At 40.1% G+C, this 27905-nt stretch overlaps 1 protein-coding gene across 3 annotated transcripts in view; it reads left to right on the forward strand.

The window, feature by feature from the left end:
* The first annotated feature begins 331 nt into the window (after positions 1–331).
* TPST1 (tyrosylprotein sulfotransferase 1) overlaps positions 332–27905 on the forward strand; it is a 157167-nt gene continuing 129593 nt past the window's right edge. For 2 of the 3 annotated variants that reach the window (XM_039238111.1, XM_039238109.1), the window contains exon 1: positions 4820–5010. The gene's annotated coding sequence lies outside the window, so the exon portion shown is untranslated. Of the gene's footprint in view, positions 491–4819; positions 5011–27905 lie in introns of those variants that run through there. The other variant, XM_039238110.1, reaches the window with a different exon arrangement.

Here is a 27905-nt window from a genome sequence, read left to right on the forward strand (position 1 = left end):
AGGGCTGGGAAGACCCGTCATTACCATTTCTGCCCTTAGCCTTGAGAACTCCTCTTGTCCTCAGCTCTCCACTCCCCACACTTTCTCCCACAGCCATGCGCGTGCCTCTGAAAGATTCACCTTCACCTTCACCTTGCACTGCAAAGTACCCTGTCCTCTCCATTCTCTGCTTCCAAACCGCTTGCTCCTGACCCTCATTTGCAGTTCCCTTGGGCTCGGACAGAGGATAATAAAGCAGGACCTGGCACGCTTCTCTTCCCCAGTTTTCCACTTCTGAGGGCCCCCGCCTCCCTCCCACCTCTCATCTTTCCACCATCTCTCCCCATGCCAGATTCTAGAATGGCAATGCCATGAAGGGAGATCTGCTGCACCCAGAACCAAACCAAAGCCAACAATCCCCCCAAGTAAATGCTCCTTTCGTTCTCCTCAAAGCCCGAACATTGCTAGGTGTGGTGCACAGGCTTTCCTTGCAGGAGAGGAGATTTCTGTGGTAAGGAGCCCTCATCCTGGGCCAGGCCTTCCCGGGAGAGGAATCCCTGAGGCGGAAGCTGTGCAAACCTAGCCTTACAGGGCAGTGGCTTCCAGGCTGTCGCTGAGGTGTCAACGGGCACCTGCCTACCTCCTCTATTTCTTGGGCCCGTGGGTGCTGCCTAGGCTGTTTGGAAGAAACAAGCTCTTAGTCCTTTGATTTGCCCATGGATTGGTCGGGGGTGACGCTGTCCATGCCCTCTGGTGAGCTTATCTGAGTGAGCAGATCACCTGAAGGCGGTAAAGCTGGGGAAAGAAAAGAGATACAGCATGTTCAGAATATGTGTACTGAGTACGCAGCTTAAAAAATTACACAAGCCATATACATGTCATGTGAACCAGCGGTTCCTATAGGCTTCAATGGTGAGTTTTGCAGAAGAGAGTTTTTAAACATCTGACTTTATTTTAAATAGATAATCCAGGAACATGACACAAAATTTCAAAAAGTGCCTAACTATATAGATACAGTGCAAAATAAGTCTCTTTCTCACTTCTGTCCCCAAGTCCCTCAGGTTTCCAGCCAGAAAGAGCCACTGCTGCAGTTTACTGTGCGCCGTTCCAGAGGCTATTTGGGAAAATCATTAGCATGTGTGTACTTTTAAAAATTGCAAATGGGCATATTCTATACACTTTTCTTAACTTTGTTCTTTTTATTTAAGAGTATATTTTGGAACTTTTTTCTTTTTAAAGTTTATTTATTTAGACGGGGGGGGCGGAGAGCGAGTGCGGGAGGTGTTGAGAGAGGGAGAGAGAGAATCCCAAGCAGGCTCCGTGCTGTCAGTGCAGAGCCCCACGTGGGGCTTGAACCCACGAACTGTGAGATCATGACCTGAGCTGAAATCGAGAGTCAGATGCTTAACCGACAGAGCCACCCAGGTGTCCCTGGAGTCTTTTTTCTTTAACATATACTATACAGGTTGGAGGTAGGTTTAGAAAGCAGAAAAAAACTTGTTTCCAAAGGGCTCTGAGCTTCGCTTCACCTCAAGCTTCGCTTCACCTCAAGCAGCTCCTTGCTTCTGGTTAAGCACGGTTGCTTCTACCGTGTGACTCTTGGGTCACCTAAAGATGTCTTGCTCTGTGCTTGCCTCTTGACAGCAGGCTCTGTGCTGTCAGTGTGGAGTCCAACGCAGGGCTCTATCCTACAAACTGTGAGATCATGACCTGAGCTGAAGTCAAGAGTTGGATGCTTCACTGACTGAGCCCCCCAGGCGCCCCACAGTTTTTCTTCAGGTCTTGTCGTTGGAGGAAGTATTTTGGGGACAGTTTGAAGGTCATCTCTGTTGCAATTCTGTTTTGTGGAGAGGGGCTGGCAGCCGCTCCAGGTCATGGTGAACACTTTCCCTGAAAGAGTCTAGAATGCAGGAAGTGGAATGGGACCTAACCTTTAACACTGAAAGATTAGATTTGGGGGGCAGCCCTTGGGTCTGTCTATAATCACTTTGAGGAGTGCTATGTCCTTCCTTCTTCTCTTGCTCTCGGCCTGTTAATCTTGCTCATTTTCTTTGGCTACCTTTGTAATCCTAGTGGTCTATTTCTTCTGCCACAAAGCAGCTGGGGACAAATCAGATCATCTTCTTCATTAGATTTAAATGTTCCAGGGGCACCTGGGTGGCTCAGTGGTTTAAGCATATGACTCTTGGTTTTGGCTAAGGTCATGATCTCATGGATTGTGAGTTTGAGCACCTGGTTGGGCTCTGTGCTGTCATTGCGGAACCTGCTAGAGATTCTCTCTCTCTCTGTCTCTCTCAAAATCAATAAACTTAAAAAAAAGATTTTGCTAACTGAATACAGAAAAAAGAAAGTTAGATATATGAGCTATAGATATATGAGCCCTTGTTGTTAGAGAGACACCAGAGCCAGGGGTTTTCAGAGGTTTGTTATGTCATTTTATTTATTTTTGAAAGAGAGAGAGAGAGAGCAAGTGAGGGAAGGGCAGAGAGAGGGGTGGGACAGAAGATCTGAAGTGGGCTCCGTGCTGACAGCAGAGAGCTCGATGCAGGGCTTGAACTCATGAGCTATGAGATTACGACTTGAGCCAAAGTCAGACGCTTAACTAACTGAGCCACCCAGGCATCCCTCATTTTATTTTTTAAAAATGCAGCAACTTTGTGGTACCTGGATGGTTCAGTTCATAGAGCATTTGACTCTTGATCTCGGGGTTGAGGATTTGAGCCCCATGTTGGGTATATAGATTACTTAAAAATAAAATCTTAAAAAAAGCAACAGCTTTACTGAGATATAACACATTGCATATTTAAAGTACACAATTCAATGGTTTTTAGTATATGCACAAAGTTGTGTAATTATCACACAATCAATTTTAGGACATTTTCATCAGTTGCAAATCAGTTAGCAGTCACTTCCCCTTTTCTCTAGTCTCCTCAGCCCATGGTATTTACTAATCTACTTGCTGTCTCTATAGATTTGCCCATTTTGGACATTTTTCTGTACATGGATTCATACATTATGGGGTCTTTTGTGACTATTTTCTTTCACTTAGCATATTTTCAAGATTCATCTGCATTGTAGCACGTATCAGAGCTTCATTCCTTTCTTTTTTAAGTTGTTTTTTTTTTTTTTGAGAGAGAGAGATAGAGAGCATGTGGGGGAGAGGCAGAGAGAGAGAGAGGGAGACGGAATCCCAAGCAAGCTCTGCAATGTCAGTGCAGAGCCCGATATGGGTCTTGAACTCATAAACGGTGAGATCATGACCTGAGCCAAAATCAAGAGTTGGACGCTTAACGGGCTGAGCCACTAAGGTGCCCCAGAACTTCATTCCTTTTTATGGCTGAATAATTTTCATTGTATGGATATACTAAATTTTTCTTATTAACTAGTTGATGGACATTTGAGTTTTTGTCATTTTATCGGTATTATGAATAATGTTGCTATGAGCATTCATGTACAAGTTTTTGTGTGGACCTCACATGAACACTACTGCAACTCTCTAAGATGCATATTCTATAGATCTCATTCTGCAGGTAACAAAACATTCTAATACAGTAGACAGGAAATTTGAATAAAGATGTTAGATTTCTGAGCCCATGCTTTTTGCAACCTATGTTCAAGAAGACGATGTAAAGCAATCAAAGCATTTATTTCAGGGAGAGGTAGAGTCCACTGAAATTGAAAGTGTGCTCTGAATTTCAAGGAAGCAGGAGATTATAAAGGCAAAAGCCATAAGATTACATAACTTCCATAACTTTTTTTAAAAAATTATGATTGCTGCTAGCAGACCTTAAACTTAAAATCTAATGCAGGACTGACTTTTTAGCTACCAGGTGTTACATATTCTTTCAGTCCACAGCGGAAGGATGAATGGGAGGAGACGGTGGAGTTGAAACTGACAAGTTGCAATTGACAGAAGTACAAAGTACGACGGACAAAAGTCAAAAGTTTGAGGTATTCCCAGAATTGCACTAGGCAAATTTCCTCAATGTGCTCTAGACTCTACTGACAAGGACTCTTTGGCAATGCTTACTTCATTTTGAATCTTGTTTCAGTGTATAACAAACAGTGAAATAATTGCTTTGACAAAACCTGGTATGGATGTCAGTTCCTAACTGACATAAACATGAACTGTTAATTGTCAGTTGGGCAATTTCAGCCCTCTCCTAACGTTTCTCTTCCCTTTGCCTTTTCTCCAATCCCAGCTTTCACTTCTCTCAAGCATCAGTTCCCCACCGCTATGGTTGGGACAGAATCTCCAATCACTCACTTACACTTTTGTGTGGAATGCAATATTGTGTGAATTTGATATCTGTTCTTGAGTTATCTCCCATGAGGTGAAAGCTCCTCCGCCAGTAGCGGCCAGAGAGGTGGTGTCTGAAGCAGTGGACATGCAAAAAAGAGGATTTCTTGGAAAAGCTCCTTTTCTTGTCCCGTGGCAGGATTTCCCCGACGAAGGCCGCCCACGTGGGGGTTGAGGCGGCGCGGTCCGCACTCCCGGCGCAGCTCGCCTCCAGCCGGGTCAAGTGTGCCGTTGCTAGGGCAACAATCCGTCGGGGCAGGTGGTTGCCCGCTAGCCCTCAAGCGGAGCTAGCACACGCAGGGACGCGGGGGGCGCCGGTTCGGCCGCGACGTCACACCCATTCCACCCTCCAAGCCTGCGGGACCCGGCGCTATTCCCAGTACCACCGCCCGCGGGCGGCCGCTAGCGAAACTCACCAATCAGAGAAGCCGACACATCGCCCGGGCCGGGCGTGCGGCAACCAATCGCAGCACACGTGTGATCCCAGGCCCACCCGAGAGGCTGGTGGCAGGCGCTGAGGCGGCGACGGCGGGAGTCGCTGCTGAGGCGGCCGCGGGCGCAGGTCGCGTCGGCGCTGCTCCGCGGGGCCGGGCCGGGCTGGCGGCAGCTGGCGCCTGGCGGTGAAGGCGGGCTTCTGGGGCGGGTGGAATGGCCCCCACCTAGGGCAGTGGGAGAAGCGGCCGAGCGCAGGATGCTGGCGAGGCGGCGCGGCGGCTCCTCACTCATCCCAGGTAAGGGGAACGCCGCGCTCGCGGTGGCCGGCTCGGAGCGCAGCCCCGGCCCCGCTGTCTCCCCGCCGCCGCCCACCTGGCTCCGGGCCCCGGCCGGCTCGGTCCTGGCATCCCTTGGCCCGGCGTCACCTCCTGCCCGCACATCTCCCCATCTCGCTGCGGGCAGTTGTCCAGCCCTCCCGCCCCCTCCCCCCGGCCGCGGCGCCCCCCGCCCTGGCCGGCCGGCTCCGGCACCCACACCCGCTCCCCTTCCCCCAGCGCCTGCGTTTCCCGGTCTCCGCTTCGCCGTCGCCCCCGCCGCGGTCGCCCCCCCTCGCTGCCCCCTCCTCTCTCCTCGCCGTCCCCTCCCCTTTCGTGGCGCTGGCACCGTTACCCAGTCCCTGCAGTCCTTCCGGACGCCTTCCGCGGATAAGACCCCCCCTCCCCCTGCCCAGCCCCGACTGCCCGCCGCCCATCCCGCCGGGATCAGATCAGACTTTTGCCTTCACTTGTACCGCGGTTTCGCTTCCACAGAATCACCCTCCTGCCTGCCCCGTATTGCCATGTCCTCCGTATCTTTCAGTCGCCCCCCATCCCCCCATGTCCCTGGGTTTTGCCCTTTTGCTCTCGGATGCCTTCCTTTCCCAACTCGCCTCTTTTCCCCTCACTTTCATCAACCGCCGTCACTAACGCTTCTTTTCCTTTGCACTTAAACCGTCAGACACTCCAAGACCCTCCTGAACGCCAGTGTAGTTTGAACATCATAATTCGTCTTTCAATGACCTGCACGCATAACATGGAAAGTGCCTTGCCCTGAGCCTGGCACACAGTAGGCCTGCCACAGAGTGGATGCCCACGCGTGTTAGTCTCTTCCTCCTTCAGGGCTCTGAACTCCCCTGATGGTGGTAGCAAGGGGTCCAGTATCCAGAGGGATTCTACCCACTCCTCCAAGAGTGGTCCGGGGGATGGCAGGACAAATTAGTGAGCTCCAAGTGTGAGAAAGAGATTAAATTGTCAATTATTTACTCACTGCGTTTATTCAGGAAAAAAAAAATCCCTGAATTCTGCTATCTTTATGTCAAGTATTATATATTAATTGGCTTTGTACATGATTCTAAGGGAGGCTCGAAATATAATCACTCTTATCACCTCCCACCCTTCAATCAGCAGAGTTTACCTACTAGCCAGAATACAGCATTGCAGGTAAGAAGTATTTCACTTGTTTCTTTCTCAGTTGGCTAGTCCAATCCTGCAATGAATTTTCATCCTTTAAGAGCTCAGAGGAATCAGGTTTAGAATTTTGGGAACCAGCGCTTGAAGGGATAAAAAAATGCTTAGGAGCGAAAGTTCTGACAAGTGCTGTAGGAGTGAAAGTAATTATCCCTCACTTTCCCCAGCACTCTTTCTGGCAATCTGAGAAAGTAGCTACAGCCTTGTCTTTTTGTTTTGTTTTGTTTTGTTTTTCTTTTTTACTAAGAGTGAAATAAATTTAACTTTTTAAAATTATAAAAACAATGTTACTGGCCTCAAGCCATTCTTGTTGCATTTGTTCTGATGGTCTCCAAATCAGGATGAATCAAACAGTTGGTGTTTTCTGCTCCTAGGATCTCCAGAGCTGACTGGAGAAAATCCTGTAGATTCTGACTTCACTCTCACTGGCTGGAGATGCTTTGACTTTCCCTTAGGTTAATCTTATGTACTAAAACCGAAATGGCTGTTTGTAGATTTTTACCATTCTCCCCTAACTCTTTGTCCTACTCAGTGTTTCTTCATTGCTTATTTTGCAATAAGCAGAAAATTCACGGAAGAAATTGGTGGGCTTCAGCCCTAACTATTGAAGTTCTATCATTTTTCTGTGTGCCTATGCCAATCTGATTTCTGATCTCCTTTTGTCAAAGAGGGGTCCTCCTTTCTAAAACTAACATTTTTGATCTCCTCTATATTGTCATTTTTTCCTCAGCCCGCATACATGCTCAGATTTCCACCTTCCAAAACAAGAATAAAAACCTTCCCTTGACGCTTCCTTCTTTTTCATTTTCTCCAATAAATGTGGTATGTCTTAGAGGTTCAATTTTTGTTCTTTTCTCTAATTTCCTTGTGTGATTATACTTCCTCTCATGGCCTCAAATAGCGCCATATTTATAGTTTTCAAAGATGTGTATTCAGTTCCCATTTTTCATGAGTTTCAAGTGTTCTTTATTTTCATTTGTCTATTGGAAAACTAAACTTGGGTACTGAATGCTCCAAACTTGGTTATCTTTTCCTTTCCTTTCCCTCTACTCACATACCCCTCTCAAGCATATATAAACACTTCTTGTTCCATTTTAGGCCTTCATCCTAGAAACCTTAGAATCCTCTTCTCTCCTCACAGAAAGTCTGTTATAGCTCATATTGTTTCTACTTGAAATCTTTTTCTTCCTCTCCTCATTGCCAGAAGATTTGGTTGAAGCCTGGGTTATGTTTTTATCAAATAGAGTTGGTCATTTCAACACAGGCACTACTTTATGAAACCACCTGGGTAGCTTTTAAAGGGTAAGGATGAGGGGATGAAACCTTCCACAGAGATTCTGATTCAGTTGGTTTGCTCTGGGGCCAGACATTGGCATTTAAAAAATCCTTCCCCCCTGGTGCCTGGGTGGCTCAGTCGGTTAAATGCTAGACTCTCGGTTTCAGCTCAGGTTATGATTCACAGGTCAGGCTCCATGTTGATGGCGCAGAGCCTGCTTGGGATTCTCCCTCTTTGCCCCTCTCTCAAAATAAATAAATAAACTTAAAAAATTTTTGTAATAAAAAAAATGCTTCACATGTGACCGTATAATATGCAGCTAGGGTGGAGAACTGGGCTGAGAGCTTAAAGAGGGGCTGACGGAACCCTGAGGAACTACAGTATTTAATATTACAGTATTTAAAAATCAGGGTAAATGCCACTTTGTTGGCATGGTTGCTTACTTTCCTGGCACTTGGTAGATGTACCTATTAAAGTACATATTTTGGGGCGCCTGGGTGGCTTAGTCGGTTAAGCGTCCGACTTTTGCTTAGGTCATGATCTCGCGGTTCGTGGGTTCGAGCCCCGTGTCGGGCTCTGTGCTGACTGCCAGCTCAGAGCCTGGAGCCTGTTTCGGAGTCTGTGACTCCCTCTCTCTCTGACCCTCCCCTGCTCACGCTGTCTCTCTCTCTCTCTCTCCTAGAAATAAATAAAACTTTTAAAAAAAAAATAAAGTACATATTTTATTTAAATTATTTCTCATGGGCCTATTTTTCTCATGACTAGGAGTTCCTTGAGGTCTAGCACCATGCCTAAAGATAAATGACAGTCTTCTACACTGCTCACAACACTTGGGACATCAAGTATGTGGGCTTTCCCTTTACAATTCTCCAACCCTCAAACACCAACTGGGTGTTCTACAGTTTAACCCAATTATGATAGCTTACCTAGAGTTAGTGCAGACCCCACAGATTAAGGATTTAGCCTCTGCCCATCTCACCCCTGCCCCCCTTCCTGCCAGTTGCAAGTCCCAGGTTGTGACCTGTACTTATGCCTAACTGGCTGTAAACTGGGGCTTCCCACGACCCCCTCCTCAGGTCAGTAATTTGCTATAATGGCTCACAGAACTCTGGAAAGCTCTTTACTTAACCGTTACCTGCTTATTAGAAAGGATATAATTTAGGAACAGCAATTGGAAGAGATGTCTAAGGCGTCTCTTGTGGGAAGGGGCATGGGGCCTCCATGAGCTTCCATGCCTTCTCTGGGGGCACCGTCCTGGCACATCCATGTGTTCACCAACCCAGAAGGTCTCTGAATCCCTTCAGTTAGAGTTTATGGAGTCTTCATTATGTAGGCATAATCATTGGTTGATGGTGATAAACTCCATCTGCAGCCCCTTTCCCCTATTCTGAGTTCAGGGGTTGATTCTTCTGGCAACCAGCCCCTATCCTCCAAGATACGGTTGAAAGGGGCTTATTATGAATAACAAAAGATGCTCCTCCAAACCCATCAAGAAATTCCAAGGGTTTTAGGAACTCTGTGCTAGAGCCAGGGATGAAGACCTAATAATATATTCTGTTCTATAATTCTTCTGTCACAGTATGGTAGTACCTTATTTATTTTTTTGTGTCTGCCTTGTACAGTACTTAGTATATTTTAAAAACTTGATAAGAATTAGTTCAGTGAATCAGTTGGTACATAATGTGAAACAGATCTTGAATTCACAGTTTTGCAAGATGACCATCTGTTTCTTTCTTGGCTGCTTAACAGGTCACTAGTCATACTTGTGTAGTCATTCTTGTTTAAAAAAACACACACACACTTTTTATAAATTAGAGTGGATTAAGATAAATATTATTTGCTCTTATGATTTGGCTTTTAAAATGGTTAAGCTGTTACATGATTATAGAGGTTCATTCATTCAGGGCTTCCTCTTTAGCAGATACTATTTAAAATAGACTTTATGACGATGCTCAGCATCCCTCTTCATCAGGGAAATACAAATCAAAACCACACTGAGATACCACCTCACGCCAGTCAGGGTGGCTAAAATGAGCAAATCAGACAACTCTAGATGCTGGCGAGGATGTGGAGAAACGGGCGCCCTCCTACACTGTTGGTGGGAATGTAAACTGGTACAGCCCCTCTGGAAAACAGTGTGGAGGTTCCTAAGGAAACTAACAATAGAACTCCCCTATGACCCAGCAATAGCACTGCTAGGAATTTACCCAAGGGATACAGAAATGCTGAGGCATAGGAGCACATGTACCCCAATGTTCATAGCAGCACTCTCCACAATAGCTAAAACATGGAAAGAGCCTAAGTGTCCATCAACAGATGAATGGATCAAGAAGATGTGGTTTATCTATACCATGGAATACTACATGGCAATGAGAAACAATGAAATCTGGCCATGTGTAGCAACATGGATGGACCTTGAGGGTGTTATGCTGAGCGAAATAAGTCAGGCAGAGAAGGACAAATATCATATGTTTGCACGTATAGGAGGATTAGGAGGAACTTGACGGAGGAACAAGGGGGAGAAGAAGGGCGGAAATGGTGGGGGAAAGGGAGAGAGGCAAACCATGAGAGACTCTTGAATGTTGACAAAAACTGAGGACCGATGGATGTGGGGGGGAGGAGGGATGGGCATGGAGGAGGGCACCTGTGGGGATGAGCACTGAGTGTTATGTGGAAACTAATTTGACAATAAACTATTTGTAAAAAAAAATAAAATAGACTTTATGGATGGTTGAGACATATGTATCTTCCATCTTTTTTAAACAAATAGCTCTGGTTTTAGGCTCATAAGCTTTAGATTTTTCAAATAGAACAAAACTGTCAAATTGATAAAAGATCTTGAACAGTGGCAGAACTATTTCTTTTTCAGAGAATTAAGGAAATAGGGAATATGCATTAAGCCATCTACGTATATGAATTTCATTGGCATTGATGATGGTGAGGGGGAAATTGGTAATTCCCAAGTATTTAAATACTATTATAAGAAAAACTTGTAATTGCTCATGTAATGGTACCAGTATACTTTGTAATGAGTTAGAATTAAGATTTAAATAATAGAGTTGTCTTCTTTTGTTCTTTGGTGTTCTTATGATTTTCGTAGCTATTTCTGTTTGTAGAATTTGTGATGGACAGTTCTTTTAGCATTTGAAAATATTGCGCCACTTCCTTCCCACCTCCATGAATTCAGATGAGAAATCCTGTCATTGGAATTTGTGTTTCCCTATAGGCGATGTGTCCTTTCTCCCTGGTCGCTTTAAAGGTTTTTTCTTTAGTTTTCAGAAGTGTAAGTATGATATATCTTGGCATGAATTTGTTTGGTCTTATCCTATTTGCATTTCTTTTAGGTTTTTGAACTGTTAAGTTCATGACTTTAGCCAAATTTTGGATGTTTCGGCCATTTTTAGGATAATTTATTAGCATCATTCTCTTTCTCCTTGCTTTCTTTGTGAGAATAAAAATCTTGGATCTTTAGTGATTGTCCTACAGTGCAGGAGGCATTATTTTTTTTCTCTATTGTTTAGTTAATTTTTGTTGTTCTACTTCCAGTTTCAACTTTACTCATTTTTGCCTCTGTTGTATTCATTCTGCGGTTGAGCCCATCTAGTGACATTTTGTTTTGGTTATTTTATTTTTCAGTTCTGTGATTTCTGTTTGGTTCTTTTCGTATCTTCTAAGATTTTTGATTTTGTTGTTTGTTTCAATTGAATAGCTCAATGCTCATTAAAGCATGATGGCTGCTTTAAAATTCTTGTCAGGTGAGGTGCCTGGGTGGTTCAGTCAATTAAGTCTCTGACTCTTCATTCTGGCTCAGGTCAATATTTCAAAATTCATGTGTTCAAGCCCCCTACTCTGTGTTGACAGCACGGAGCCTGCTTAGGGTTTCTCTCTCTGCCCCTCCCCCACTTGTGCTCTCGTTTTCTTTCTCTCTCTCAAAATATATAAACTTAAAAAAAAGTTTAAAAAAATTAAAATCCTTGTCAGGTAATTCTAACATCAGATTCATGTGTGTATTAGTGTTTGTTAATTGTCTTTTATTTATTCAAGTTGTATTTTCCTGGTTTGTGGTGTGATGATTCACTTTTTATTGTGTCCTAGACATTTTTGATATTTTGTTGGAGACTGTGGATCCTATTAAAATTTTCATTTAGTAAGCAGACACCCTAAGAGGTTTAGTGTGTAAGTCCTTGCCTACTTTTTTTTGGGTAACAGTTTCATTGAGTTATAAATCATATACCATATGTTTGCCCGTTTAAGTTATAAGATTTTTAAGTATATTTACAGAGTTGTGCATCATTACTACAATCAATTTTAGAACATTTTCATTACCCAACAGAGATACTGCACACTCCTTATGTCACCCCCAATTGTCCCGTTTATCATCGCCTCCATCTCTAAGTAACTACTGATCTATTTTCTGGCTCTATAGATTTGCCTATTCTAGACATTTCATGTAAATGTATAAATATGTACTCTTTTGTTACTGATTCACTTAGTATAAGATTTACAGTGTTCTTCCATGTTGTAGAATGTACTGATATTTTCTTTTTATTGCTGAACAACATTCCATTATATGGACGTACCACTTTCAATTTATCCATTAATCAGTTGATAGGTGTTTAGATTGTTTCCACTTTTTGGCTCTTATCAGTTATGCTGCTATGAACATTTTTGTACAAGATTTTGTGTGGACATGAATTGCTGGGTCATATGGTAAGTCTAGACCGCTAACATTTTGAGCAACTGCCAGACTGTTTTCCAAAGTGACTGCCCCCATTTCATATTTCTGCCAGCAATGTATGGTTTCCAGTTTCTCAGAATTTTCCTTAACACTTGTTATCTGACTCTTTGATTATAGCCATCCTAATGGGGTGAAGTAATATTTTGTGGTTTCAATTGCATTTCCATGATGGGTAATGATGAGTATCTTTTCATGTGCTTTCTGGCTATTTGTATATATTTAGAGAAATCTCTATTCCTTTGTCCATTTTAAAATTAAGTAGTCTTTTTATTGTTGTGGGATTTCTTTATATATTATAGATACTTATCAGTTATATGATTTGCAAATATAGATCTCCCATTCTTTGGCTGTCATTTAACTTTTTTTAATTTTTTAAATATTTGTTTGAGAGAGAGATAGAGAGACAGCGTGAGCAGGGGAGGGTCAGAGAGAGAGGGAGACACAGAATCTGAAACAGGCTCCAGGCTCTGAGCTAGCTGTCGGCACAGAGCCCGACGTGGGGTTCAAACCCACAAACTGTGAGATCATGACCTGAGCCGAAGTCGGACGCTCAACCAACTGAGCCACCCAGGTGCCCCTGTCATTTAACTTTTTTGATGGTGCCCTTTGAGGCACAAAGGTGTTTAAGTTTGGTGAAGTTCAATTTATCATTTTTACTTTTGTTGCTTGTAGTTTTTGTTTTGTTTTGTTGTTAGGCTCCATGTCCAGTGTGGGCCTCATGACTCCAAGATCAAGAGTTGCATGCTTTGCCTACTGAGCCACCCAGGCACCCCCTTTAGGTTTCATATTTAAAGAAACCATTGCTTGATTCAAGGTCATGAAGACTTAATCTTATGTTTTCTTCCAAGAGTGTTATAATTTTATCTCTTACATTTAGGTGTTTGTTCTACCTTTGTGAATTTTGTATATGGTGTGAGATAGGGCTCTAACTTCATCTTTTTGTTTATAGATATTCAGCTATCTCAGTACCATGTGTTGAAAAAAACTATTCTTTCCCACTTGTAATTGTCTTGGCACTCTTACCCAGTTGGAATTTTGGTAGGGACTGCATGGAACCTGTAGATCAATTTGAGGAATATTGCTATCTTAACAGTATTAGTCTTCTAGTCTGTGAACATGAAATGTTTTTTCATTTATTTAGATCTTAAGTTTCTTTCAATAACATGTATGCTCTCTTCTAAGTTTCCGTGTTCAAGTCTTGCATTTTTTGGTAAATTCGTTACTTAATATTTTATTCTTCTGATGCTATTGCAAATGGAATTGCTTTGTTAATTCCACTTTTTGGATTGTTATTGTTAGCATATAGAAATACAGTTGAAGGGTGCCTGAGTGGCTGAGTCAGTTGACCATCTGACTCTTAATTTTGACTCAGGTCGTGATCTCAGGGTCATGGGCTCTACGCTGGATGTGGAGCCTGCTTAAGATTCTCTCTCTCTCTCTCTCTCTCTCTCTCTCTCTGCCCCTCCCCTGCCAAAAGAAACAGAGTTGAATTCCGTATATTAGTCCTGAATCTTGCAACCATCCTGAACTCATTAAACAGTTCTGATAGGTTTTTTAAGGAGTTATTAGGATTTTTAAAAATGTTTGTTTATTTATGAGGGAGAGAGAGAGCATGTACGGGCATGCGTGGGGGAGGGGCAGAAAGAGAGGGAGACAGAGAATCCCAAGCAGGCTCTGTGCTGCCAGCACAGAGCCCAATATAGGGCTTGAACCCACAAACCACAAGATCATGATCTGAGCTGAAATCAAGAGTTGGATGCTTAACCAACTGAGTCACCCAGGTGCCCCAAATGAGTTATTAGGATTTTATATATACTTGATGTATCATCTCTGATGAGAGATAGTCTTACTTCTTCCTTCTAATCTGGATGCTTTTAAGTTCATTTTTCTTGCCTTATTGGCTTGGCTAGAACCTACTGTACAACAGACATCCAGTCTTGTTGCTGATCTTAAGGGGTAATAATTAAGTGTGAAGGTAGCTGTGGGTTTTCTTAGATGTGCTTTTTCATGTTGATGATGTTCTATTTCTGACTTAGTTCTTGTATTTATCATGAAAGAGTTTTGGATTTTGTCAAGAGCTTTTTCAGTGCCTATTGAGATGATTGTGTGTTTTTTGTCATTTATTTTATTAATATGTTGCATGACAATTGATTTTCATATGTTGAAACAAGCTTACATGATTGGGACAATCCACCCTTGGTCATGGTTTGTGATCCTTTATATATGTTTCTGGATTTGGTTTGTTGGCATTTGGCTCAGTTTTTGCATGTATACAGATGAATATATCTTTGTAGTTTTCTTGTAATGTCTTTAGTTTTGGAATCAGGGAAGACAGGCCTCATAGAATAAATTGGGAAGTGTTTACATTTCTTCTGTATTTTGGAAGAGTTTGTGAAGGATTGGTGTTTATTCTTTTTTTTTTTTTTGGGTTTTGTTTTGAAAAAAAATTTTTTTTTTTTTTACAAATAGTTTATTGTCAAATTAGTTTCCACATAACACTCAGTGCTCATCCCCACAAGTGCCCTCCTCCATGCCCATCCCCCCCTCCCCCCCACATCCATCAGTCCTCAGTTTTTGTCAGCATTCAAGAGTCTCTCATGGTTTGCCTCTCTCCCTTTCCCCCACCATTTCCGCCCTTCTTCTCCCCCTTGTTCCTCCGTCAAGTTCCTCCTAATCCTCCTATACGTGCAAACATATGATATTTGTCCTTCTCTGCCTGACTTATTTCACTCAGCGTAACACCCTCAAGGTCCATCCATGTTGCTACACATGGCCAGATTTCATTGTTTCTCATTGCCATGTAGTAGTCCATGGTATAGATAAACCACATCTTCTTGATCCATTCATCTGTTGATGGACACTTAGGCTCTTTCCATGTTTTAGCTATTGTGGAGAGTGCTGCTATGAACATTGGGGTACATGTGCTCCTATGCCTCAGCATTTCTGTATCCCTTGGGTAAATTCCTAGCAGTGCTATTGCTGGGTCATAGGGGAGTTCTATTGTTAGTTTCCTTAGGAACCTCCACACTGTTTTCCAGAGGGGCTGTACCAGTTTACATTCCCACCAACAGTGTAGGAGGGCGCCCGTTTCTCCACATCCTCGCCAGCATCTAGAGTTGTCTGATTTGCTCATTTTAGCCACCCTGACTGGCGTGAGGTGGTATCTCAGTGTGGTTTTGATTTGTATTTCCCTGATGAGGAGGGATGCTGAGCATCGTTTCATGTGTCTGTTGGCCATCTGGATGTCCTCTTTGGAGAAGTGTCTGTTCATGCCTTCTGCCCATTTCTTCACTGGGTTGTTTGTTTTTCGGGAATGATTGGTGTTTATTCTTAAGGTTTGATAGAATCTACTAGTGAAGCCATTTGATCTTAGACTTTTCTTTGTGGACAGTTTTTGATTACTAATTGAAATCTTTTTACTTATTACAACTTGATTCAGAGAATTTCTTTGTGAATTGATTTTAGTACTTTGTGTCTTCTAGGAATTTGTCTACTTCATATTGTTACATAGTTTGTTAGATTACAATTTTTATAGTATTTTCTATAATTCTTTAGGATAATTTTTATTTCTATAAGGTTGTAGTAATTACTGATTTTAGTAATTTGAATCTTCTTTTTTGTTCTTGTTAAATCTAACTAAATGATTGTTAATTCTGTTGATCGTTTCAAAGAACCAAACTTTTTATTCTGTTGATTTTCTTTATCCTTTGTTCTCTATTGTATTTATTTCACTGTAGTCTAATTAATTCCTTCTGTCTACTGGCTTTGGATTTAATTTACTCTTCATTTTCTGGTTTCTTAAGGTTAACAGGTTGTTGATTTGAGATCCTTTTAACTTAAAAAATTTTTTTTAATGTTTATTAATTTTTGAGAGAGAGACAGAGACAGAGATGGAGTGTGAGTGGGGGAGAGGCAAAGAGAGACGGAGACACAGAATCTGCAGCAGGCTCCAGGCTGTGAGCTGTCAGCACAGAGCCTGACGTGGGGCTCAAACTCACACATCGTAAGATCATAACCCAAGCTGAACCCGAGCTAACCATCAGTTTGTTCTCTATAATTAAGAGTCTGTTTCTTTTTCTCTGTTTTTTTTCCCCCACAACATAGTGATTTGACAGTTCTGTGAATTAATTACTCAATATTTACAGTGATAACTCAATGCTTACAGTCACCATCCATTCCCAGACAATGTTATTACAATATTATTGACTATATTCCATATGCTGTGCTTTTTATCTCTGTAACTTATTTATTTTATAACTGGAAGTTTCTACCTCTTAATTCCTTTCGCCTATTTTGTATATCCCTCCAATTCCTTCCTCTCTGGCAACCACCAATTCTCTGTATTTATGAGCCTGTTTTTGTTTTTTGTTTGTTCAATTGTTTTTTTACATTCCATGTATAAGCAAAATTATATGTTATTTGTCTTCTGACTTATTTCACTTAGCATAATACCCTCTAGGTCCATCTGTGTTTTTGTAGATGGCTAAATCTCATTCTTTTTTATGACTACTATTCCATCATACACACACATACACACACATACCCTCACACACACATACATACATGCAGGAGTGGCTCAGCCAGTTTAAGTGTCAGATTTTTTATTTCAGCTCAGGTCATGATCTCACTGTTTGTGAGTTTGAGCCCCTCAACAGGCTCTGTGCTGACAGCGTGAAGCCTGCTTGGGATTCTCTGTCTCCCTCTTGCTCTCTGCCCCTCCTCTGCACTATCACATTCTCTCTCTTTCTCTCAAAATATGTAAACATTTTTAAAAAATTAAAAAATATATACAAACATATATAGCATACACACATACATATACATGCATACACACACACTCATATATACACATATGTAGTGTATATATCTCTTCCATTCATCTGTTGATAGACACTTAGGTGGCTTTCATATTTTCTCTCTTATAAATAATGCTACAGTAAACGTAGGGGTGCATATATCTTTTTGAATTAGTGTTTTCATTTTTTTTGGATAAATACCCAGAAGTGGAATTACTAAATTTATATGGTATTCTACTTTTAGTATTTTTAAGGAAACTCCATTCTGTTTTCCACAGTGGTTGCACTTATTTACGTTCCCAATAATAGTGCCTGAAGGTTCCCTTTTCTCCATCGTCACTAATGCTTGTTGTTTCTTGTCTTTTTGGTAATAGCCATTCTTATTGATGTGAGGTAATATCCCATTGTGGTTTTAATTTGCATTTTCCTGATGATTAGTTATGTTGAGTATCTTTTATGTGTCTTTTGGCCAACTGTATGTCTTCTTTGGAAAAATGTCTACTCAAATCCTCTGCTCATTTTGTAATTGTTCTTTTTGGTGTTGTATTGTATATGTTCCTTTCATATTTTGAGTACTAACCCCTTATTGGATATATCATTTGCAAATATCTTCTTCCATTCATCACTAAGGCTGATGTCCACAAGATTAATGTCTGTTTTCTCTTAGAAGTTTTATGGTTTCAGATCTCACATTTAGGTCTTTAATCTATTTTGAGTTTATTTTTGTGTATGGTGTAAGAAAGTGATTCAGTTTCATTCTTTTGCAGGTAGCTGTTCAGTTTTCCTATCACCATTTATTGAAGGCATCGTCTTTCCCCATACTATATTCTTGCCTCCTTTGTCATAGATTAATTGACCAAGTAAGCGTGGTTTTACTTCTGGGCTCTCTATCCTGTTGCGTTGATCCTGTGTGTCTGTTTTTGTGCCAGTACCATACAGTTTTGATTACCATAGCTTTATAGTATATCTTGAAATCTGAGATTTGTGATACCTCCAGCTTTGTTTTTCTCCTTCAAGTCTGCTTTAGCTGTTTGGGGTCTTTTTTGGTTCCATACAAATTTCAAGATTGTTCTAGTTCTGTGAAAATACTATTAGCATTTGACAAGGATTGCATTAAATCTGTAGATTGCTTTAGGTAGTATGGACATTTTAACAATATTAGTTCTTCCAATCCATGAGCATGGTTGTATCTTTATATTTATGTCATCTTCAGTTTCTTTCATCAATGTCTTATAGTTTTTAGAGTATAGGTCTTTCACTTCCTTGGTTATATTTACTCCTAGGTAATTTATTCGTTTTGATGCAATTATAAATGCGATTATTTTCTCTTCCTGCTAATTGTTGTTAGTGTGGAGAAATGCAACAGATTCTGTGTATTTTGTATTCTGCAACTTTACCGAATTCATTTATTAGTTCTAATAGTTTTTCTGAGGGAGTTGTTGGGGTTTTCTATGTATAGCAACATGTCATCTGCAAATGGTGACAGTTTTACTTCTTTGTCACTAATTTGAATGCCTTTTATTTCTTTTTCTTGTCTGATGGCTGTGGCTAGGACTAGTACTAGTACTATGTTGAATAAACATGATGAGAGTAGAAATCTTTGACTTATTCCTGATCTTAGGGGAAAACTCACAGATATTCACCATCGAGTATGATGTTAGCTATGGGTTTTTCACATATGGTTTTTATTATGTTGTGGTATGTTCCCTCTAGATCCATTCTGTTGAGAGTTTTCACCAGTAATTGATGTATTTTTTTCAAATGCCTTTTCTCAATCTGTCGAGATGCTCAGACAGTTTTTTATCCTTCTTCTTGTTAATTTGATGTATCACATTTTAAAATTTGTGAATATTGAACCATTTTACATCCCACTTGATTGTGGTGAATGATTCTTTTACTGTTGTTGAATTCAGTTTGCTGATATATTGTTGACCATCTTTACATCTGTGTTCACTAGAGATATTGGCATGTAGTTTTCACTTTTCATAGTATATGGTATTTTTTTCTTCCTCTAATATTTTTGGAATAGTTTGAGAAGAATAGGTGTAAAGTCTTCATTAAGCTTTCAGTAGATTTCACCTGTGACGCCGTAATTTGGTGGGAGTTTTGATCATTGATTCAGTTTTGCTACTAGTAATTGTTCAAATTTTCTACTTCTTCATCATTCAGTTTTGGAAGATTGTGTGTTTCTAGGAGTCTAGGTTGTCTGGTTGGCATATAATTTTTCATAGTAGTTTCTTATAATCCTTTGTATTTTTGTGGTGTTCATTGTTATTCTCTTTCACTTCTGATTTTATATGTGTGAGTTTTCCCTTTTTTACTTGATGAGTCTGGCTAAAAGTTTATCAATTTGTTTATCTTTTCAAAGAACTAGCTTTTTGTTTCATTGATCTTTTCTATTTTTTGGTCTTGATTTCATTTATTTCTGGTGTTTATTATCTCATTTCTCATATTAACTTTGGGCTTTGTTCTTTTTTTCTTTTTCCTAATTCTTTTTGTAAAATTTATTTCTGGGGTGCCTGGGTGGCTTAGTCGGTTAAGCATCCGACTTTCGCTTAGGTCATGATCTCGCGGTTCGTGGGTTCGAGCCCCGCATCAGGCTCTGTGCTGACTGCCAGCTCAGAGCCTGGAGCCTGTTTCAGAGTCTGTGACTCCCTCTCTCTCTGACCTCCCCCCCCCCCCTTGCGCTGTCTCTCTCTCTCCTAGAAATAATTAAAACATTAAAAAAATAAATTTATTTCTGAGAGAGAGAGAGGGAGATACAGAATCTAAAACAGGCTCCAAGCTCTGACCTGGCTATCAGCACAGAGCCCGACGTGGGGCTTGAACCCACAAACTGTGAGATCATGACCTGAACCAAAGTCGGATGCTTAACTGACTGAGCCACCTAGGCTCCCCTCTTAAGTGTAAGTTTAGATTGTTTATTTGAGACTTTTCTTGTTTTTTGAGGTAGGCCTATATTGCTGTAAAATTTCCCCTTAGAACTGCTTTTGCTGTGTTCCAAAGTTTTGGACCGTTGTGTTTCCATTTTTATTTATCTCCATGTATTTTTTATTTCCTCTGATTTCTTCACTGACCTATTGGTTGGTTGGTAGCATGTTGTTTAGCCTCCCTGTGGTTGTATTTTTTCTAGTTTTTTTCTTGTGATTGATTTCTAGTTTCATACCATTGTGGTTGGAAAAGATACTTGATTTTGTTTCAGTCTTTTAACATTTATTGAGACTTATTTTGTGGCCTAATGTGATCTATCCTAGAAAATGTTCCATGTGCACTTGAAAAGAATGTGTGTATTCTGCTGTCTTTGGATGGAATGTCCTGTGTATATCTGTTAAGTCTGTCTGGTCTGATATATCATTCAAAGCCACTGTTTTTTTTGTTTGTTTGTTTTGTTTTGTTTTGTTTTTGTTTTTGTTTTTTTTTTTTTTTGCCTATATGATCTATCCATTGATGTAAGTGGAGTGTTAAAGTCTCCTCCTATTCTGTCAATGTCTTACTGACACTGTATTACTGTCAGTGTCTCCCTTTATGTCTGTTAATATTTGTTTTCCTTTTTTAAAATAACTTTTTGAAAAAAAATTTTTTAGGTTTATTTATTTTTGAAGGGGCGGGGCAGAGAGAGAGAGGGAGAGAAAGAACCCCAAGCAGGCTCCACAGTCAGCATGGAGCCTGATGTGGGGCTCGAATTCACAAACCATGAGATCATGACCTGAGCTGAAACCAATAGTTGGGACACCTAATCAACTGAGCCACCCAGGTGTCCCAATATTTGCTTTCTTATTTAAGTGCTTCAGTGTGATGCATAGATTCTTAGAATTGCTATGTACTCTTGTTGGATTGATCCCTTCATCATTATGTAATACCCTTCTTTGTCTCTTGCTACAGTGTTTCTTTTAAAGTCTCATTTGTCTTCTATATCTATCCCAGCTTTTCCTTTTTTTTTATTTTTATTTTTTGCACTTTCATTTGCATGGAGAATATCTTTTTCCATCTCTTCACTTTTAATCTGTATGTGTCTTTAGGTCTGAAGTGAGTCTCTTATAGAAAGCATATAGATGGATCTTATAGTTTTCTCTGCTCCTGTCTACTCTTGCTCTCTTCCCTTGTAGTTTGATGGCTCTCTTTAGTGTTACGCTTGGATTTCTTTGTCTTTTGTGTGTGTGTATCCGTCATAGGATTGGATTTGTGGCTGTCATTGGGTTCATATATAACATCTTATGTGTATAGTAGTCTATATTACATTAATTGTAGCTTAAGTTTGACCACTCTGAAAACACTAAATTTACTATTTCCTCCATGTTTCATGTATATGGTGTAGTTTACTTCTTTACTAATATTTTATCTTTTCAAAGATAAAAAGTTTTCAGATAACCATTCTGAAAGCACTAAATTTACTACCCCTTCCATTTTTCACATATATGGTATATTTTACATGTTTATATCTTTTACTGATTTTTGTAGATATGATGGATTTTACTACTTTTGTGGTACAGCCTCCATACTGATTTAATAAGTGATCAATCTGCTTCTTTTATTATGTCTGTATTTACCTGTGAAATTTTGTCTTTTCCTAGTTTTCTTAATTCTGATTGTGGCCTTTTCTTTCCATTCAAAGCATTCCCTTTAATATTTCTTGTAAGGCTGGTTCAGTGGTGATGAACTTCCTTAACTTTTGTTTTTCTGGGAACCTCATTATTGGTTGTAGGTTTTTTCCTTTCATCATTTGGAATATATCATGCCACTCCCTTCTGGCCTGCAAAGCTCCTGCTAAAAAATCAACTGATTGCCTTATGGGGTTTCCTTTGTATGTAACTGTTTGCTTTTCTTTTGTTGCTTTTAATATTCTTTTAATTTTTGCCATTTATTATGTATCTTGGTGTGAACTTCGCTGGGTTCATTTTGTTTCAGGCCTCTGTTCTTTAAAAGCCCTGTTATATATATGTTATCCACTTGACTCCACTTCCAGTAGCACTGTGAAAGGAAAGAGAACTTGCAGGTTTTCTTTTATGTTTTTGCATTTTTCTTCAGTCTTACTTCTTTTTATAATATATACTCTAATTATGTGTGAAAAAGAGTTTATCATTATCCCCACTTAAGGGATGAAGAAACTGATGCTCAGTGATTTTAACTAGTTGTATAGGTTAAAAAAATAGATTTCAGACTAGAACCCAGGTCTTCTAAAACAGTAGGCTTTAAAAAAATTTTTTTAACCTTAATTCATAGGAGATTAGTAGAAAAATTATGTGACTGAATTATTGAATTAGAGTATGTAATTTGAGCAAATTTGCTTTTTGTGTGTGTGTTCCCTCTCCAGTGTAGTTTAAGTAGATGAGAAACATGAGTGAAGAACCTGGAAGAAGAATGGTTAGTTCACAGTGACCCTCTGATTTATAGGTCCAAGAAAGTTAGAATTTGGCAACTTAAACTTTCTATTTGACTTCATTTGACCATTTATTATGAAAATTTTCAATAGTATCCAAAAATAGAAAATTATATTAAATCCTCAAGTACCCATAACTCAGCTTCAATAGTTAACTCATAGCCACCTGATTTCATTTGTAATTCCTCTCCCTGCTCACACATCTGCATTCAAATGTTTTTGAAGCAATTCCCAGACATTGTTTTTATTTAATTTGAACCATTGAAAATGTTACATTTGAGTTTAACTTGTGCTCTTATGTCTATTTGTGTTATAGGCATTTAGTCCAGTTCTTAGTATTTGACCAGCTCTTTTCCCTCTTGGCAATGGGGCTTATTGAAAACAAAATTCCAATACATGCCTTCTTTAAGAAGATGGGTCCCAGTAGACTTGCCAAAGATTGTCAGCTGCATATACTGTATTCTTTTTGCCGTTTGCCATTTGTTGTTAGTTGGTTCTTTTTTTTTTTTTTTTGGCTTGAAAATATAATTAACTTTGATTTTTTTTTTTGGACATTAGTTTTTTATTGAAATATAGTTGACATGCAATGTTCCATTAGTTTAAGGTATACAACATAGTGATTCAAGAACCACACACGTTATGCTATGTTTCCCACAAGTGCAGCTACCATTGTCACATACAGTGTGATTACAATGCCATTGAATATATTCTCCATGCTGTACCTTTCATCCTAATTTATTATTATTCTATAACTGACTGTACCTTCAACTTCCCTTCATCCATTTTTTCCATCTCCCCACATCCCTCACTTTTGACAACCACTAGTTGGTTCTCTACATTATGGGTCTGTTTCTGCTTTACTGTTTCTGTGTTCATTTTTTTAAAATAGTTTATTGTCAAGTTGGTTTCCATATAACATGCAGTGCTCATCCCCACAAGTGCCCTCCTCCATGCCCATCACCCTCCTTCCCTCCCCCCACCCATTGCCCTCAGTTTGTTCTCGGCATTCAAGAGTCTCTCATGGTTTGCCTCCCTCCCTCTCCCCTACTATTTTCCCCTTCTTCTCCCCCATGGTCCTCCATTAAGTTCCACCTAATCCTTGTATAAATGCAAACATATGGTATCTGTCCTTCTCTGCCTGACTTATTTCGCTCAGCATAACACCCTCAAGGTCCATCCATGTTGCTACACATGGCCAGATGTCATTCTTTCTCATTGCCATGTAGTATTCCATTGTATAGATAAACCATGTTTTGGCTATTGTTGAGAGTGCTGCTATGAACATTGGGGTACATGTGCTCCTATGCATCGGCATTTCTGTTTCCCTTGGGTAAATTCCTAGCAATGCTGTTGCTGGACCGTAGGGGAGTTCTATTGTTAATTTTTTGAGGAATCTCCACACTGTTTTCCAGAGGGGCTGAACCAGTTTACGTTACCACCAATAGTGTAGGGGAGTGCCCATTTCTCCACATCCTTGCCAGCATCTAGAGTCTTCTGATTTGCTCATTTTAGCCACTCTGACTGGCGTGAGGTGGTTTTGCTTTGTATTTCCCTGATGAGGAGGGATGGTAAACATCGTTTCATGTGTCTGTTGGCCATCTGGATGTCCTCTTTGGAGAAGTGTCTGTTCATATCTTCTGCCCATTTCTTCACTGGATTGTTTGTTTTTCGGGTGTGGAGTTTGGTGAGTTCCTTATAGATTTTGATACTAGCCCTTTATCTGATATGTCATTTCCAACTATCTTTTCCCATTCTGTTGGTTGCTTATTAGCTTTATTGATTGTTTCCTTTGCCATGCAGAAGCTTTTTTATTTTGATGAGGACTCAATAGTTCATTTATGCTCTTGATTCTCTTGCCTTTGGGGATGTGTCAAGTAAGAAATTGCTGCGGTTGAGGTCAAGGAGGTTGTTTCCTGCTTTCTCCTCTAGGGTTTTGATGGTTTCCTGTTGTCAGTCGGTTCTAATGGCAGACCCCAATTTGTGGCTAGAAAAAGGTGTTCCCATTTGGCACGCTATAAGCTGACATAAGAATTGGGCTTGGAACAATGGTTTGTTTATTGGAAGTTACTGCTGAATGGCAAACTTGCAATTAAATTAACCCCTGGACACATATTAATTGGCAAGTGCAAACACATGATAAAGTTATGTTTCCTTTTGCTATAAAACTTAGAGAATGGAGGAACCCACTATAGAATGCACTTTAGACAGCAGGCAAAGTGGAATTGGCTGTTTGATACATACATGTATCAAAATGTATTTGCTACATTGGTTGATATCATGAATAGCCATAGGAAGAAAGAGCTAATAAGTAACCATGTAAAAAAGTTTTAAGGGAACGTTACTTTAATTTATCTTTTCCTAGGACATTTGCTCTCATCTCTTTGGACCTAGTACTTGGCCACTTTCGTCATTATTAAAGCGGGGTGTGATGAATGTGCTAATGATTGTATGTGCCTGGACCTCTGTGTGTGCACTGAGTGTTTGGCCTAGCCTGACACTTATTTCTGTTGATTGAGAACTGTGTTTGATTAGAAATTTTTATAAAATTTGCAAAGATCTAAGTAGGAAAGTATAGTGTCAGCACTCTTTTCTTCTCTAGAGCATTCTTTCTGGGATTCTTTCATTGGGCTTACTGAGAAAGCAGTCCTATCAATAGTGATTTTTCAGATATGTTTGTTTCAGTGTTTAATGCTTTTTCTTTCCCCTGGAGATAAAAACAAGATGGAACTTTTTGGTGTTCCCTTCCAGCTCAGCCTCAGCTCTGTAAATGTCCCAGTTGAGAAAATATTGATACTGCTTACTTGAAAATACAGCAAAATAGAGTTTAAGGTAATGGACAAAGGCCCATGTGTGTGTGTGTGCACGCGCGCGCGTGTGTTTGTGTGTATGCACAGTGATTGAATATATTAGAGTAATGGTCAGACCAGCTTTTGCTGTACTTTCTATTTAAATTATAAGGCTAAGTGTCCATCAACGGACGAATGGATCAAGAAGATGTGGTTTATCTATACCATCGGATACTACATGGCAATGAGAAACAATGAAATCTGGCCATGTGTAGCAACATGGATGGACCTTGAGGGTGTTATGCTGAGCGAAATAAGTCAGGCAAAGAAGGACAAATAACAAATGTTTGCACATATAGGAAGATTAGGAGGAACTTAAAGGAGGACCATGGAGGAGAAGAAGGGGGGAAATGGTGGGGGAAAGGGAGAGAGGCAAACCATGAGAGACTCTTGAATGCTGAGAAACAAACTGAGGACTGATGGATGTGGGGGGCAGGGGAGAGATGGGCATGGAGGAGGGCACTCGTGGGGATGAGCACTGGGTGTTATGTGGAAACCAATTTGACAATAAACTATTTGTAAAAATAAATAAATAAATAAATAAAACTAGGAAAATTTAAAAAAATAAAATATAAGGCTACTTTTTGTCTTTAATTTATATCCAGGTTAGTTAGCATATAGTGCAGTAATGAATTCAGGAGTAGAATCCATTGACTCATCCCCTACATAGAACACCCAGTGCGCATCCAACAAGTGTCCTCCTTAATGCCCCTTGCCCATTTAGCCTATCCCCATATCCAAAACCCCTCCAGCAGCCCTCAGTTTGTTTTCTGTATTTAAGAATCTGTTATGTTTTGTCCCCCTCCCTAATTTTGTATTTTTTTTCTTCTCTTTTTTTATGTTTGTCTGTTTTGTATCTTAAATTCCATATATGAATGAAGTCATATATATGATATTTGTCTTTCTCTGATTAATTTCGCTTAGCATAATACACTCTAGTTCCCTCCAGGTTGTTGCAAATGGCAAGATTTCATTCATTGGGGTGCATGTGCCCCTTCAAAACAGCACACCTGTATCCTTTGGATAAATACCTCTAGTGCAACTGCTGGGTCATAAGGTAGTTCTATTTTTAATTTTTTGAAGAACCTACATACTGTTTTCCAGAGTGGCTGCACCAGTTTGCATTCCCACCAGCAGTGCAGAAGGGTTTCTCTTTCTCCACATCCTCACTAGCACCTGTTGCTACCTGAGTCTTTAATTTTAGCCATTCTGACAGGTGTGAGGTGGTATCTCATTATGGTTTTGATTTGTATTTTCCTGATGATGAGTGGTGTTGAGCATTTTTTCATGTGTCTCTTAGCCATCTTCAGACATCTGGATGTCTTCTTTGGAAAAGTGTCTATTCATGTCTTTTGCCCATTTCTTCTTTGGATTATTTGTTTCTTGGGTGTTGAGTTTGATATGTTCTTTATAGATTTTGGATTCTAATCCTTTATCTGATATTTCATTTGTGAATATCTTCTCCCATTCTGTCGGTTGCCTTTTAGTTTTGCTGATTGTTTCCTTCACTGTGCAGAAACATTTTGTCTTGATGAGGTCTCAGTAGTTCATCTTTGCTTTTGTTTCCCTTGCCCTTGGAGACATGTGAAGTAAGAACTTGCTGAGGCCAAGGTCAAAGAGTCTTTTGCTTGCTTTCTTCTCTAGGATTTTGATGGCTTCCTATCTTATGTTTAGGTCTTTCATCCATTTTGAGTTTATTTTTAGGTATGGTGTAAGAAAGTGGTCCAGTTTCATTCTTCTGCATGTCATGGCATGTCTTCTGCATGTCACTGGCTAGTTTTCCCAACTGGAAACTGTCTTTTTTACATTGGATATTCTTTCCTGCTTTGTCAAAGATTAATTGGGCATATGTTTGTGGGTCCATTTCTGGGTTCTCTGTTCTGTTCCATTGATCCGTGTATCTGTTTTTGTGTCAGTACCATGCTGTCTTGATGATTACAGCTTTGTAATACATCTTGAAGTCCATAATTATGATGCCTCCAGCTTTGGCTTTATTTTTCAGGATTGCTTTGGCTATTTGAGCCCTTTTTAGGTTTCATATAAATTGTAGGATTGTTTGTTCTAACTCTCTGAAGAATGCTGGTGTTATTTTGATAGGGATTGCATTGAATATGTAGATTGCTCTGAATATGTAGTATTGCCATTTTAACAATATTCTTCCTATCCATGAGCATGGAATATTTTTCCATTATTTGGTGTCTTCTTCAATTTTTTCATAAGGTTTCTATAGATAGTGCTACTTAAATTTTTTTTTAATGTTTATTTTTGAAAGAAGAGAGACAGAGCACGAGCAGGGGAGGGGCAGATAGAGAGGGAGACATAGAATCTGAAGCCGGCTCCAAGCTCTGAGCTGTTGCTACAGAGTCTGACGTGAGGCTCGATCCGACAACTGGTGAGATCGTGACCTGAGCCAAAGCTGGATGCTTAATTGATTGAGCCACCCAGGCACCACATGAGCTACTTTTTTAAAAAGAATGAGGAGAATTAGTATCAAGATATGAATAGAGACCTCATTTCTACAACATCTCTCTTCTAAAGAAATGTGCTTCCCAGTTTGATTGGTTTACTGATACTTTTTGGAGGCTCATTATATGATGTGACCTCTTGCTTTGTTAAGCATGCTGTGATAAAGGACAAAACATATCTCTGAATG

This window comes from Hyaena hyaena, unplaced genomic scaffold (genome assembly GCF_003009895.1).
Source record: "Hyaena hyaena isolate Hyena2069 unplaced genomic scaffold, ASM300989v1 scaffold_135, whole genome shotgun sequence".
NCBI classification, from domain to species: Eukaryota; Metazoa; Chordata; class Mammalia; order Carnivora; family Hyaenidae; genus Hyaena; species Hyaena hyaena.